General features: G+C 52.2%; 1 protein-coding gene across 8 annotated transcripts in view; it reads right to left on the minus strand.

Annotated features, from left to right (window-relative positions):
* Positions 1-12882, minus strand: part of MYT1 (myelin transcription factor 1) — a 107082-nt gene that overhangs the window by 58664 nt on the left and 35536 nt on the right. The window lies entirely within an intron of this gene.

The following is a 12882-nucleotide window of genomic DNA, read 5'->3' on the forward strand; positions in this document are numbered from 1 at the left end:
AAGCAGGGAAGTGAGTTGTAGCCTGGTAGGTTGTGGACAGGGTGACTTGGGTTGTATTGCAGTGTTAGTGGCTGGGATATTTCCTGCTGGGATAATGAGAAGGAGAAAGAAAAGGAAGGGGAAAGGCCAATCCATAGAAACATTGAACAAAGCAGAATCGCTCTGGCTGGAAAAGACCTTTGAGATTGAGTCCAGCTGCTAACCCAGCACTGCCAGGGCACCACCAAGCCATGGCCCTCAGCACCACATCTACACAGCTTTCAAACCCTTCCAGAGGTGGGGACTCCACAACTGCCTGGGCCAGATCTTAACAACCCTTTAGGAGAAGAAATTGTTCCTCATGTCCAACTTAAACTTTCCCTGACACAACTTGAAGCCATTTCCTCTTGCCCTGTTCCTTGAGAGAAAAGGCCAATCCCCACCTTGCCACAACAATTTCTGCATAACCTCTGACATCATAACACCATCCTCTACAAGTCCCTCTTGGTGAGGGATGCAACCAGCTCCTGTGCCATCCCAGAATGAGGAAGCTCCACGGCTAATTCTCTGGCACCCCTAAAAGAAGGTAGCACACAAGCAGCTGCTCCCCTTGGTTGGGGAGCTGGAAGAGACACACATGCAGAGCTCCCATGGCAGTGGGGACAATGCACAGGGTCACAGCATATTAGGGGTTTGAGGGGACCCAAAGACACCATCCAGTCCAACTCCTCTGCCACAGCAGGACCACACAATCTAGCTCAGGGCACACAGGAACACATCCAGACAGGCCTGGAAAGGCTGCACAGAAGGAGACTCCACAGCCTCTCTGGGCAGCCTGTGCCAGGGCTCTGGGACCCTTCCAGGCAAGAAGTTGCCCCTTGTGTTGAGCTGGAACCTCCTGTGCTGCAGCTTCCATCCATTGCTGCTTGTCCTATCCCAGGCAGCAGTGAGCAGAGCCTGTCCCCCCCTCCTGACCCCCAGCCCTCAGATACTGATAAACATTGATTAAATATCTTCTCTTCTCCAGACTAAGCAGCCCCAGGTCTCTCAGCCTCTCCTCACCAGGCAGTGTTCCAGCCCCATCATCATCCCTCATAGCCCTCCACTGGACCCTCTCCAGCAGATCCCTGTCCCTCTTCATCTGGGGAGCCCAAAACTGAAGGCAATATTCAAGATGAGATCTCACCAGGGCAGAGTAGAGGAGGAAAACCTTCCTTGATCTGCTGGACACACTCTTCTTAATACACCCCAAGATCCCACTGACCCTCTTGGCCACAAGGGCAGATTGCTGTGCCATAGCTAACTTGTTAGCCACTGTATGCACATATAGGATCTGCTGCTACATCCCTAAGTGCACCTGGAAACTCTTTCTTGATGGCTGCTTCTTGCAGTCCCCAGCAGAAGAAGCCAAGGGGGCCTCACCCATCACCCTTGAAGGATGCACTGCTTGCTTTGGCCCTCTTTGTTCCTCCCTGAGGCCTAGAGATGGTAAGGAGGGAGAAAAGCTGTTGGGGATGGGAATCCCTAGGCAGTGGAACAGCACAGGTGGAAGCACCTCCAAGGGGAGAGAAACGCAACCGGCGTGAAATTTCCCCGAGTGCCTTTTCCCCCTCTCACTGCCACCCTCCAGAAAGGCAGCAGCGAGGCAGAGTTATTTCTGTGAGCTGGGAGATGGAGAAAAAAGAAAGAGAAGAAAATTAAAATAAAGGCAGGGAAAATTAAAAAAGGAGGAGAAAGAGCAAATAAATCCAAACCTGGAGCAATTTACACATCCTGTCAGCATCCAGCTCGTGGCACCGCCGCGTTGTGCTCCACGTTTATGACAATCTTTCCCCCCAATAACCCAGCAGACAATTACTGTAATTTCTATTTTTAAAGCCCTGGTTCCCTGTGGGCCAATGGCTCAACGTTGGAAGTGTGGAGAGGAGCAGGTGTCAAAGGGACTTCATTACATTTATGAGCCTTTCAACGCCGGCGTGCGCTGAGCGAGGCTGCTACCGCCACAATGCTGCTAATGCTTTTGATTGCTGGGAGCCTGCCTCCAACCAAAATGAATTTCAGAGAGGCCTTTTGCTTCCCTTTATTTTTTTTTCTCCCTGGTTTGGGTTTTTTTTTTTTGCCAGGTTTCCCAGGGAATTGGCACGTGGTGGGCTGGTGCCTTGGCAAAACCAGGTTTCCTGCAGCTGAATTATGCATAGAGGCAGAGGGAGGGGAGGGCTGTGGGAAGGGGAATGGAGGACCCTGTGGGGTAAAGCTGAGCATCACTTGCTATGGAACCTGTCCTTAGAGGACAGGCAGGTGGGGCAGGCTCAGGCTGCTGGCTACTGGAATGGGCTGCCCGGGGAGGTGGTGGAGTCGCCGTCCCTGGAGCTGTTCAAGGCAGGATTGGACGTGGCACTTGGTGCCATGGTCTAGCCTTGAGCTCTGTGGTAAAGGGTTGGATTTGATGATCTATGAGGTCTCTTCCAACCTTGGTGATACTGTGATATTTGTCTCCAAAAGCAAACCAGGCATCAGTTCTGAGCTGCCACCCAGGCTCCTTACCACACCACCAAGTGATTCCTCCCCGTTGCCTGCAATGCCTCTTTCAAACCAGGATGGAACAGTTTGGTGATTGGACTTGATGATCTCAAAGTACTCTTCCAATCTCAACATCCCCACATAAAAAAAACTTATTTAAGGCTGCCCAGAGAGGCTGTGGAGTCTCCTTATCTGGAGACAGTCAAAACCCCACCTGGGTGTGTTGCTGTGTGACCTGCATTGGATGGTCCTGCTCTGGCAGGGAGGTTGGACTTAATCATCTTTCAAGGTCACTTCCAGTCCCTAACATTCTGTAATTTCTATGATTCTATGAAATGCCCTGGGGAGATGGGAGCAGGCTCAGTCACTGCCCAGGCAAAGAGGACAGGAGCTACCTAAAGCAAGGATGGATCCAATCTTGCTGAGGAGCAAAGGATGGAAAAGCCAAATAGGCTGCCTTGCCTGACCTGCAGTGAAAAACAGCCTTCAAAACAGACAGGCAGAAAGAAGCCCACCAGTAAAATCCACCCCCTAAATTACTGCATGTTTTGTCCACAGGGAAGACCACTGGGTCCTACAAGAAAGCTGGGGAGGGGGTTTTGAGGATGTCAGGTAGGGATAGGACTGGGAGGAATGGAACCAAGATGGAAATGGGGAGATTCAGACTGGATATGAGGAAGAAGTTGTTCAGCATGAGGGTGGTGAGAGCCTGGAATGGGTTGCCCAGGGAGGTGGTGGAAGACTCATCCCTGGCTGAGATTTAAGGCCAGGCTGGCTGAGGCTGTGGGCAGCCTGATCTAGGGTAGGATGTCCCTGCCCATGGCAGGAGGGTTGGAACTGGCTGATCCTTGTGGTCCCTTCCAACCCTGCCTGATTCTAGTCTACAATTCTAAGACCCCAATATTTGGGAGAGCTTAACACAGCCTCAGCACTGTGCATTTCAAAAGTCTTTTACTTCCAGCACCAGAGGGATGCAGTGAGAGCAATTTGCAGACCTAGACCTAGGCTCTGTTTCCTACTATCAGGCTCTCTAAACCCACACCAGCAGCACCCTCAGTAAAAAAAATCATGGATTTATTTCCCACCAAACAGCAGAAACACCAAGGGGGGGGTGGGGAAGGGGACCTCCCTTTCTGACCTCAGCCCCTGCTCCTCCCAGGGCACTCAAATGACCTGAGGTGACCATCACCGAGCTCCTGGGGCCCTGCTGGTGATGGAGCTTGGATGCAGGAAGGTTCTAGGAAATCACTGTCCTTTATTGTTCACCTCCCCAGCAAGAAGCCCTCTAAATGGATCATTTTAACACAGACTTTCAGGTCACATAGTGCATGTTTGCAGTCTGGGAGATTGACAGGGTGTTTTGATTTGTTCTCTCTCTCTCTCCATCTCTCTCTTGCATACACAGCCCAGCTGAGAAGCTCTCTGGATTTTTAACTCTGAATGGAAAAACAAAGCAATCCAAAAGGAAACCTGCACATAAATGATTGCTACCAGAGGCCAGACAGAAAGCTTGTTAGTCCAGCTTAGAGCAGAGGCTTTTTCCACTCCTCTCCCTCCTCACCTATTGCTGGATTATCTCCTGCCTTAAACCAAAACAAGCATCATGCAGGTTTCCTAACCCAGCCCTGCAGGGCAAAGCAGGGAAATGGACCCTCTGCTGGGTCTCAGGGGATTTGCTTCAGGATTCAACTCCACACTGCAGCCAGGGTAACCTTGAGAACACCATTTCAGCTCCAAGTGCCCCTTTCTTCCCCTGCTCTCTGAAGGTGCCACGGTACAAGGGCTGGTCCTTACCCTGTGTTAATCCTGCACTAGGAAGCTTCCTGACACAACCATTTCTTCCCACAAAGGGTTGTCAAGGCCTGGCCCAGAGCAGTGGTGGAGTGCCCATCCCTGCAGGGGGTTGAAAGCTGTGGAGATGTAGTGCTGAGAGGCACAGTTTAGTGGTGACCTGGCAGTGCTGGGCTAAGGGTTGGCTTTGATGATCTAAAAGGTCATTTCCAACCTAAACAGTTCTACCATTCAAGCTCTACTGATGCTGTCCCTAGTGCTGCAAATCTAAATCAATGAAGTTCAGACAGAGAGACCTCAAAGACAGTTTAATCTAGGTCCAAGCTGGATTTTCACAGCCTGCTTCTACATCCAACCCTCTTTGCCCTGCTGCCAAGGCTACAGCAGCTTGGAGGTGAAGTTTGATTTGATGGAACACCTCCAGGATTGAGATTTTCTTCATAGAGTGGTTTGAGCTGGAAGGGACCTTAAAGATCATCTAGTTCCTGTCCCCCTATCATGGGCAGGGACATATTCCACCAGCCCAGGTTGCTCAAGGCTTCATCCAACCTGGCTTTGAACATTTCCAGAGAGGGAGACATCCACAACCTCCCTGGGCAACCTGTGCCAGTGTCTCACCAACCTTGCTGGAAGCAATTTCTTCCTAATCTCCAGTCTCAATCTCCCCTCCTAGAATCAACCAGGTTGGGAGAGACTTCCAAGCTCAGCCAGCCCAACCTAGCACCCAGCCCTGGCCAATCAACCAGACCATGGCACTAAGTGCCCCAGCCAGGCTTGGCTTCAACACCTCCAGGCATGGCTCTCTTGGCCACCTGGGCACACTGCTGCCTCATCTTCAGCCTACTCTCTACCAGCACCCCCTGGTCCCTTTCTTCCTGGCTGCTCTCAGCCACTCTGTCCTCAGCCTGTAGGGCTGCTTGCAGTTGTTGTGGCCAAAGTGCAGCACCAGCTCAAACCCACTGCCTCTTGTCCTAGAGTCATAGAATCAGTAAGGGCTGGAAGGGACCACAAGGAGCAGCCAGTTCCAACCCCCCTGCCATGCTCAGGGACACCTCACACTAGAGCAGGCTGCCCACAGCCTCAGCCAGCCTGGCCCTAAACACCTCCAGGGATGAGGCTTCCACCACCTCCCTGGACAACCCCTGCCAGGCTCTCACCACTCTCATGCTGGACAACTTCTGCCTAACATCCAGTCTGAATCTCCCCATTTCCAGCTTGGTTCCATTCCCTCCAGTCCTATCCCTACCTGACAGCCTCAAAAGTCCCTCCCCAGCTTTCTTGTAGCCTCCTTAAGATACTGAAAGGCCACAATAAAGTCCCCTGGGAGCCTTCACCTCTCCAGACTGCACAGCCACAACTCCCTCAGTCTCTCCTCATAGGAGAGGTGCTCCAGTCCTCTACTCATCCTCATGGTCCTCCTTGGGACTTCAAGTTGCATCAGAGGAGATTTAGGTTGGAATTTCTTTCCTGAAAAGGTTTTCAGGCAGTGTAACAGGCTGCTCAGGGAGGTGGTGGAGTCCCCATGCCTGGAGATGCAGCTTCCACCACCTCCCTGGGCAACCCATTCACAGAGTCACAGAATTAACCCTCAAGATGATCAAGTCCAACCCATCACCCAGCTCCTTCTGATCAACCAAACCATGGCACCCAGTGCCTCATCCAGCCTCTCTCCAAACCCCTCCAGGGACAGTGACTCCACCACCTCCCTGTGCAGCCCATTCCAATGCCAATCACTCTTCCTATGAAGAACTCCTCCCTAGCACCCAGCCTGACCCTAGAGCCACAGGTCCTTGTCATAATCCCTCCCCAGCATTTTTCCTTTGTTCCTTTCTCTTTCCTTTCCTATCCTTACCCATTTCTTTCCCAGTGGAAGACCTCAGCCCTGACATAAACCCTCAGCAACCTCCAGTGCCCTTACGCCCAGCTCCATGCAAATCAGCCAGCAAGGGTTTGTGCTGAGTTCCCCCTGCTCAGCAGCAACACTTCAGATGTATTCAAGAGCACCACGGTGCTTGAGAGAAAACAAACATGCTGGGAAAGCCTTCAGTTGGACAAAGGGAGGTGAGGATTCAGCAGGAATGTTTATTTTTGCTCTGAAAGCAGCAGAGCTTCCATCAGTGCTTGCTGGTGGATACAGCAAAATGCCCTTTGTGAGAAGCTAGGGACAGATGGGCAAACACAGACTCTTTTTCTTCCTCCTCCTTCAGTTTAAAACCCCCAAACCTAGATTTGCCTACCAGCAGGTAAAGCAGAAAGAGGAAAATTCCAGAAGAAATGGCTTTTTTTGGTTTTTTGCCTGTGGAGTTGTTGAAAATTGGTTTTCTTCTCCCATTCCAGGAGCAAAGAGCTCCTTCTTGAGCTCCTCAAGGGAAAGGGCCACCCCGAGGAGGCAGGGTCCCCAGCACACCTCACTCTGTCCCTGCCCATGCAAAGTCAGAGGATAGGGCAGCTCCCTCAGTCCTGGCTCAAGATTGGGTTCCAAGTCAGGATGAGGGAAGAGAAAGGGTTCATAGAATCAACCTCCAAGCTCATCCAGTCCAACCTAGCACCCAGCCCTGCCCTGCCCAACCAACCAGACCATGGCACTAAGTGCCCCAGCCAGGCTTGGCTTCAGCACCTCCAGCCACGGCCACTCCACCACCTCCCTGGGCAGCCCATTCCAATGCCAATCACTCTCTCTGACAACAACTTCCTAACAACATCCAGCCTAGACCTGCCCTGGCACAGCTTGAGCCTCTGTCCCCTTGTTCTGTTGCTGGCTGCCTGGCAGCAGAGCCCAACCCCACCTGGCTACAGCCTCCCTGCAGGCAGCTGCAGGCAGCAATGAGCTCTGCCCTGAGCCTCCTCTGCTGCAGGCTGCACCCCCCCAGCTCCCTCAGCCTCTCCTCACAGGGCTGTGCTCCAGGCCCCTCCCCAGCCCTGCTGCCCTTCTCCAAACACCTTCCAGCACCTCAGCATCTCTCTTGAACTGAGGAGCCCAGAACTGGACACAGCACTCAAGGAATGCAAGTAGTCCTAGAATGCTTTGGGTTGAAAAGGACCTTTCATAGAGGGAAATATGAGAAACATATCCACTTTGAAGGCCATATGGGAAACCTACATCATCCTCAGTCTTGTCCCAGTAAATTCCTTTAAGCTCTCACCAGGGAAGATTAAATTTGCTGTTTAATTTGCACCTTTGCCTGCTGCTCCTTTCCTACCAAGGACTCCTCCATCAGCACAAGCCAATGAAAGGATCAAACCCTGAGGTCCAGCAGGATGCAGCCTACAGGATAAATTACAATCAATGAAAGGATCAAATCCTGAGGTCCAGCTGGATGTAACCTATGAGACAAACCACAACCAATGAAGGGATCAAATCCTGAGGTCCAGCTGGATGCAGACTATGGGACAAACCACAACCAGTGAAGGGATCAAACCCTGAGATCCAACTGGATGCAGACTATGGGACAAGCCACAACCAATGAAGGGATCAAACCCTGAGGTCCAGCTGGATGTAACCTATGAGACAAAACACAACCAATGAAGGGATCAAACCCTGAGGTCCAGCTGGATGTAGCCAATGGGACAAACCACAACCAATGAAGGGATCAAACCCTGAGGTCCAGCTGGATGTAGCCAATGGGACAAACCACAACCAATGAAGGGATCAAACCCTGAGGTCCAGCTGGATGTAGCCAATGGGACAAACCACAACCAATGAAGGGATCAAACCCTGAGGTCCAGCTGGATGTAGCCAATGGGACAAACCACAACCAATGAAGGGATCAAACCCTGAGGTCCAGCTGGATGTAGCCAATGGGACAAACCACAACCAATGAAGGGATCAAACCCTGAGGTCCAGCTGGATGTAACCTATGAGACAAACCACAACCAATGAAGGGATCAAACCCTGAGGTCCAGCTGGATGCAGACTATGGGACAAACCACAACCAGTGAAGGGATCAAACCCTGAGGTCCAGCTGGACATAGCCTATGCTTTAGTGCCAACCAATCAGTAAAGCTGCTTCTCAGCACCCTCCAACCAGTGGGGATGTGTTAGAACAGCCTGTCCTAATTTTTCCAACCTCTGCTTTTTGTTTTGGAGAGTTTTTTCCCCCCACCCTGAAGGCAGCACAGGGGAAGGAATCTGGATCTATTCCCCCCAACACCAATCCTTGACATCTGGGAGCTGAACAAAGGTGAGAAGACCTGGAGCTGGGGCTCCAAACCTCTCCCACTCACTCTCTGCCAAGTGCTGTGGCATTGTCAGCCACTGCAGGCAATGAAGAGGACTTTGACCTGCTGGACCTTCTCTAGCTGTTAATTGATTAAAAATAGGTAGGAAGTGATGGAGGGGGAGAAAAAAACCCTCAGTCAAGAGTCTGCCTCTACTGCAAAAAGGCTCAATAGCAGCTCCCAGTTGCTGCTTTCTAACCACACTCTGAGGTTAGTGGTTGATTATTTTTTTCTGGTATGTGTTTTTATCCCCTTCTTCCTTTAGGCTTTTCCTTGCTGCTTGATTTAAATTCCTCCTGACGTTGCACCTATTGTGAGCCCCATCCTCGGCTGAATCAACCCCTGCCTGCTGTTTGCTCTCTGCCTGCTTCCAGGAAAGGACACCCTGTGCCATGTTCTCCAGCTTGCATTCCTCCCAGAGAGAAGCAAGGCTTAGGAGGCAGCAGTTTGGGGGGGGGATGGGGGTGGTGTTGGGGTGGGTGGGGAGGGGTTTTTGCCTTGACATTTCTAGCTGTGAAATCACAGCTTGTCCCCACCTCAACTGAAAAATCACCTCTGCGGCACCGGCATCCACCCCTAAAGCTGTGCTGGCAGCTGGCGTGGGGAGGAAAGGTCCAACCCCCCTCCCTCCCCTCCTCCTCCCCCCCCACCACCACCACCACAAAGGAAAAAGCAGCAACCTCGTGAAGAGCTCAGCAGAGGCATCCTCACACGAAGTGAAGCCGACCAGAAAGGATGCTCCTTGAGCATCACGTTTGACACGGGCGCAGCTGCAGGCTTGTGACATCCCAGCAGCAGGCTGGGCTGATTTCATAGGCGCTGGGGGAAGCTGACATCCACTTCCCTCTCGGCTGCTGCAAAGTGCTGCTGCCACACACAGACGTGTGTGTGTCCCCCCCCTCCTCCCCCAATGCCATTTCATGTGCAGAGAGACCTCAAGGGGCTCTGGTTGTGCAAGCAGCTCTCAGCTGGGGGGAAAGGGGGAGGAGGAAAAAAAGGACTAATACATTGCAGTTCTAGTGGGAGGTGTTCCCTGTGCTCCACAGCCTCCCAGGGGGTGTTCAAGACACTGGCACAGGTTGAGGGTGGTAAGACACTGGCACAGGTTGCCCAGGGAGGTTGTGGAGCACAGAAGCACCCAATGTGATCAAAGATCCCTGGGAAACCTGTGCCAGTGCCTCACCACCCTCAACCTGTGCCAGTGTCTCACCATCCTCAACCTGTGCCAGTGTCTCACCACCCTCAACCTGTGCCAGTGTCTCACCACCCTCACTGCAAACAACTTCTTCCTAACATCCAGATTCAATCTCCCCTCTGCCACTTCAATCCTATTCCTCCTCCTCCTCTCATGACAAGACCTCATCAGTAGTCCCTCCCCAGCCTTCCTGTAGCCCCCCTCAGCTACTGGAAGGCCTCTCCAAGGTCTCATCTAAGCCTTCTCTTCTCTAGGCTGCAGAACCCCAACTCTTGTAGCCTGTCCTCATATCAGAGGTGCTCTCCTTGCCCTGATGGCTGTCAGCCTCCAGCAGCAGGCTGCCTGCTCTTCAGCAGCATGCCCCAGCTAGCTGACCACAGCAGAAGAGAGATTTGGGAGAGAGGAATTCAATTCTTCATCAGCCACCCTGCACCAGGAGGAGAGCAGCAGCAGCAGCAGCAGGAGCATCCATGCAGATGGTCTCAGCTGGCTCCGTCCTAAGAGCATCTCCCCTCAGCTCTCTTCAGAGATCTCATTTCAGACCTGTCATGGGAAATTTTATCCTGTGCCTGAACTCCTTTAGAGGCAAAAAATAAATAAGTAAACGTGCCCCACATCCCACTGTCCTTCAGCACTGCACATCCTGGGGACTGCAAGCTGTAACCAGCATGGCAAACTGCTTTTAAATGCAAGAAGGATTTGTGAGCACACAGCCATCCTGAGCAACCTACTCCAGGTGAACCTGCTCTGGCAGGGGAGAGTTGGGCTGGATGACCTCCAGAGATCCCTTCCAACCCCTACCATTCCATAATTCTGTACTTCAAGTGCAGATCTGAAGGTTAGAGGGGGACTGAGACCTCTTTCCTCTGTGTGACGTGAGAGGTCTCCACACACACACACACACACAATATCCAGGCTTAAACCTTCCAGAGTTCTGCCTGGATTTTAGGAAGCCATCATGGGAAATACATACACTGCTGCACTATGCAGGGGGAAAGTGTTGAGCACTCCAGTGACATTATCACAGGATGTCAGGGGCTGGAAGGGACCTCCAAAGCTCAGCCAGTCCAACCCCCTTCCAGAGAGCAGGTCACACAGGAACACAGCCAGGCAGGTTTTGCATACCTCCAGAGAGGGAGACTCCTCAACCCCCCTGGGCAGCCTGTGCCAGGGCTCTGGCATCCTCACAGGGGAAAATTCCTCCTCATGTTTACATGAAACTTCCTCTGCCTCAGATTCCACCATTACCCCTTGGCCTGGCACTGGGCATCACCCAGCAGAGCCTGGCTCCAGCCTCCTGCCACTCAGCTGCACACATTGATAACCATTGCTGAGGTCACCTCTCAGCCTCCTCCTCTCCCAGCAGCACAGCCCCAGCTCCCTCAGGCTCTCCTCCTAACAGAGCTGTTCCATTCCCTTCCTTGTCTGTGTGGCTCTGTGCTGGACTCTCTCAAGCAGTTCTATGTCCCTCTTGAACTGGGGGGCCCAGAACTGGACACAGTACTCCAGATGTGGCCTCAGCAGGGCAGAACAGAGGGGCAGGAGAACCTCTCTCAACCTGCTCACCACAGCCCTTCTAATCCACCCCAGAATAGCATTGCCCCTCCTGGCCACAAGTGCACAGGTTTTCATTTGCTCAGATGGATGTAAAGCAAGACATGGGGAAACTTCTCACAGAACCAGTGACAACAAAGCCAGACCCCTCCTGGCCCATCCTAGCCCAGAGCAATTTGGCTTTCAGAACGAAGGACCAGAGCTCTGCCACTGCCTACTCAAACATGTCAGGCTAACAGGCTTGGTCTTGCAGCCTCAGATCACAGAATTGATTGGTTGAAAAAGACCTCCCAGAGCATCAAGTCCAACCATCAGCCTAACACCACCATGGACATTGAAGTATATCCCCCAGTGCCACATCCACATCTTCCTTGAACACCTCCAGGGAGGGTGAGATGTGCAGAATCAGGCTCCTGAGTGCCCCTCAGTGGGACTCTTCAAGGACCTCTTTGCCAAACCACCTCCAAACCTTGCAGCTCCTCCCCAGTATCCTGCACTTACATCACTGCCCCCCTCCCCAGCCTCCTCTTGCCCTCAGACCTGTTGTAGAACTGGGTTGGGTTGAAAGGGACCTTTAAAGCTCATCCAGTCCAACCCCCCTGCAGTCAGCAGGCACAGCCACAACCAGAGCAGGCTGCTCACAACCACAACCTGCAGTGGTGGCAGGGCTGGGGCAGCTCCCACCTCTCTGAGCAACCTGAGCCAGGCTCTCCCCACCCTCAGTGTAAGCAATTTCTTTCTTCTCACCCTCTTTTAGTTCAAACCCTCACCCCTTCTCCTGTCCCAACAGGCCCTGCTCAAAAGTCAATCCCCAGCTCTCTGATCAACCTCTTTAAGCACTGCAAGGCCATCAGAAAATCTCTTGATAAGGTCTGCTCTGTCAAGACACTGATAAGCAGAGCTGGGGAGGGTCACAGGCAAAGCTTGCTCTCAGCAGTGTGCTCAGCAGAGGCAGAGCAGCAGATGAGCACCAGGTAGCAGGACCATTCCCCTTTGTAATCATTGCTTTATTAACATCCAACAGCCTTATTAAATCTCCTCTAAGTGCTTGTTTGGCAGCTTCAATAGAAAACCTTAATTGAGCTCGTTTTAACTACAGCAACAACTGCTTACTCTGCTGTCTGAGAAGGTGTGAGCTTCCTCCTCACCCCCTGCAGCTGACAGCTTGTTAGGGAAGAAGGATGAGGTTGAAGGGTGGATTTTTTGCTGGATTGGGGTTTTCCTAGGACTCACTTTAGTTGGGCACATGGGATGAGTCAGTCATCAAGACACAGGAAGAGCTGGTAACATCAATCACCCAAAGAGGGCTTCTTCCACCCCCCAGGTGGGTCCATCTGCACATCTGAGATGTTGCCTCGCTACTGAGAGGCCAAAAACAAATGAGACAGGAAGCATCATTTGTGTCATGAGCAGCCTCAGTCCTCTGCTTAATGAAAGCTTCTAAATCTGCTGTCAGGGAACGTGCCAGGAGGTTTGACAGCCTTGGCTGGACCTCTTTCATCAGCCACAGCTGCAGCTGTAAATGGGCAGCTCTGTTGAGCCCTTTAGGGTCCCTGGGGGGGAGGTGTGTGTGTGTGAATGACTCACTTGTCTCCTCCAAAGGCACCACAGCTTCACCTGGTCTA

Source organism: Pogoniulus pusillus, chromosome 29, assembly GCF_015220805.1.
Source record: "Pogoniulus pusillus isolate bPogPus1 chromosome 29, bPogPus1.pri, whole genome shotgun sequence".
In the NCBI taxonomy this organism is placed as follows: domain Eukaryota; kingdom Metazoa; phylum Chordata; class Aves; order Piciformes; family Lybiidae; genus Pogoniulus; species Pogoniulus pusillus.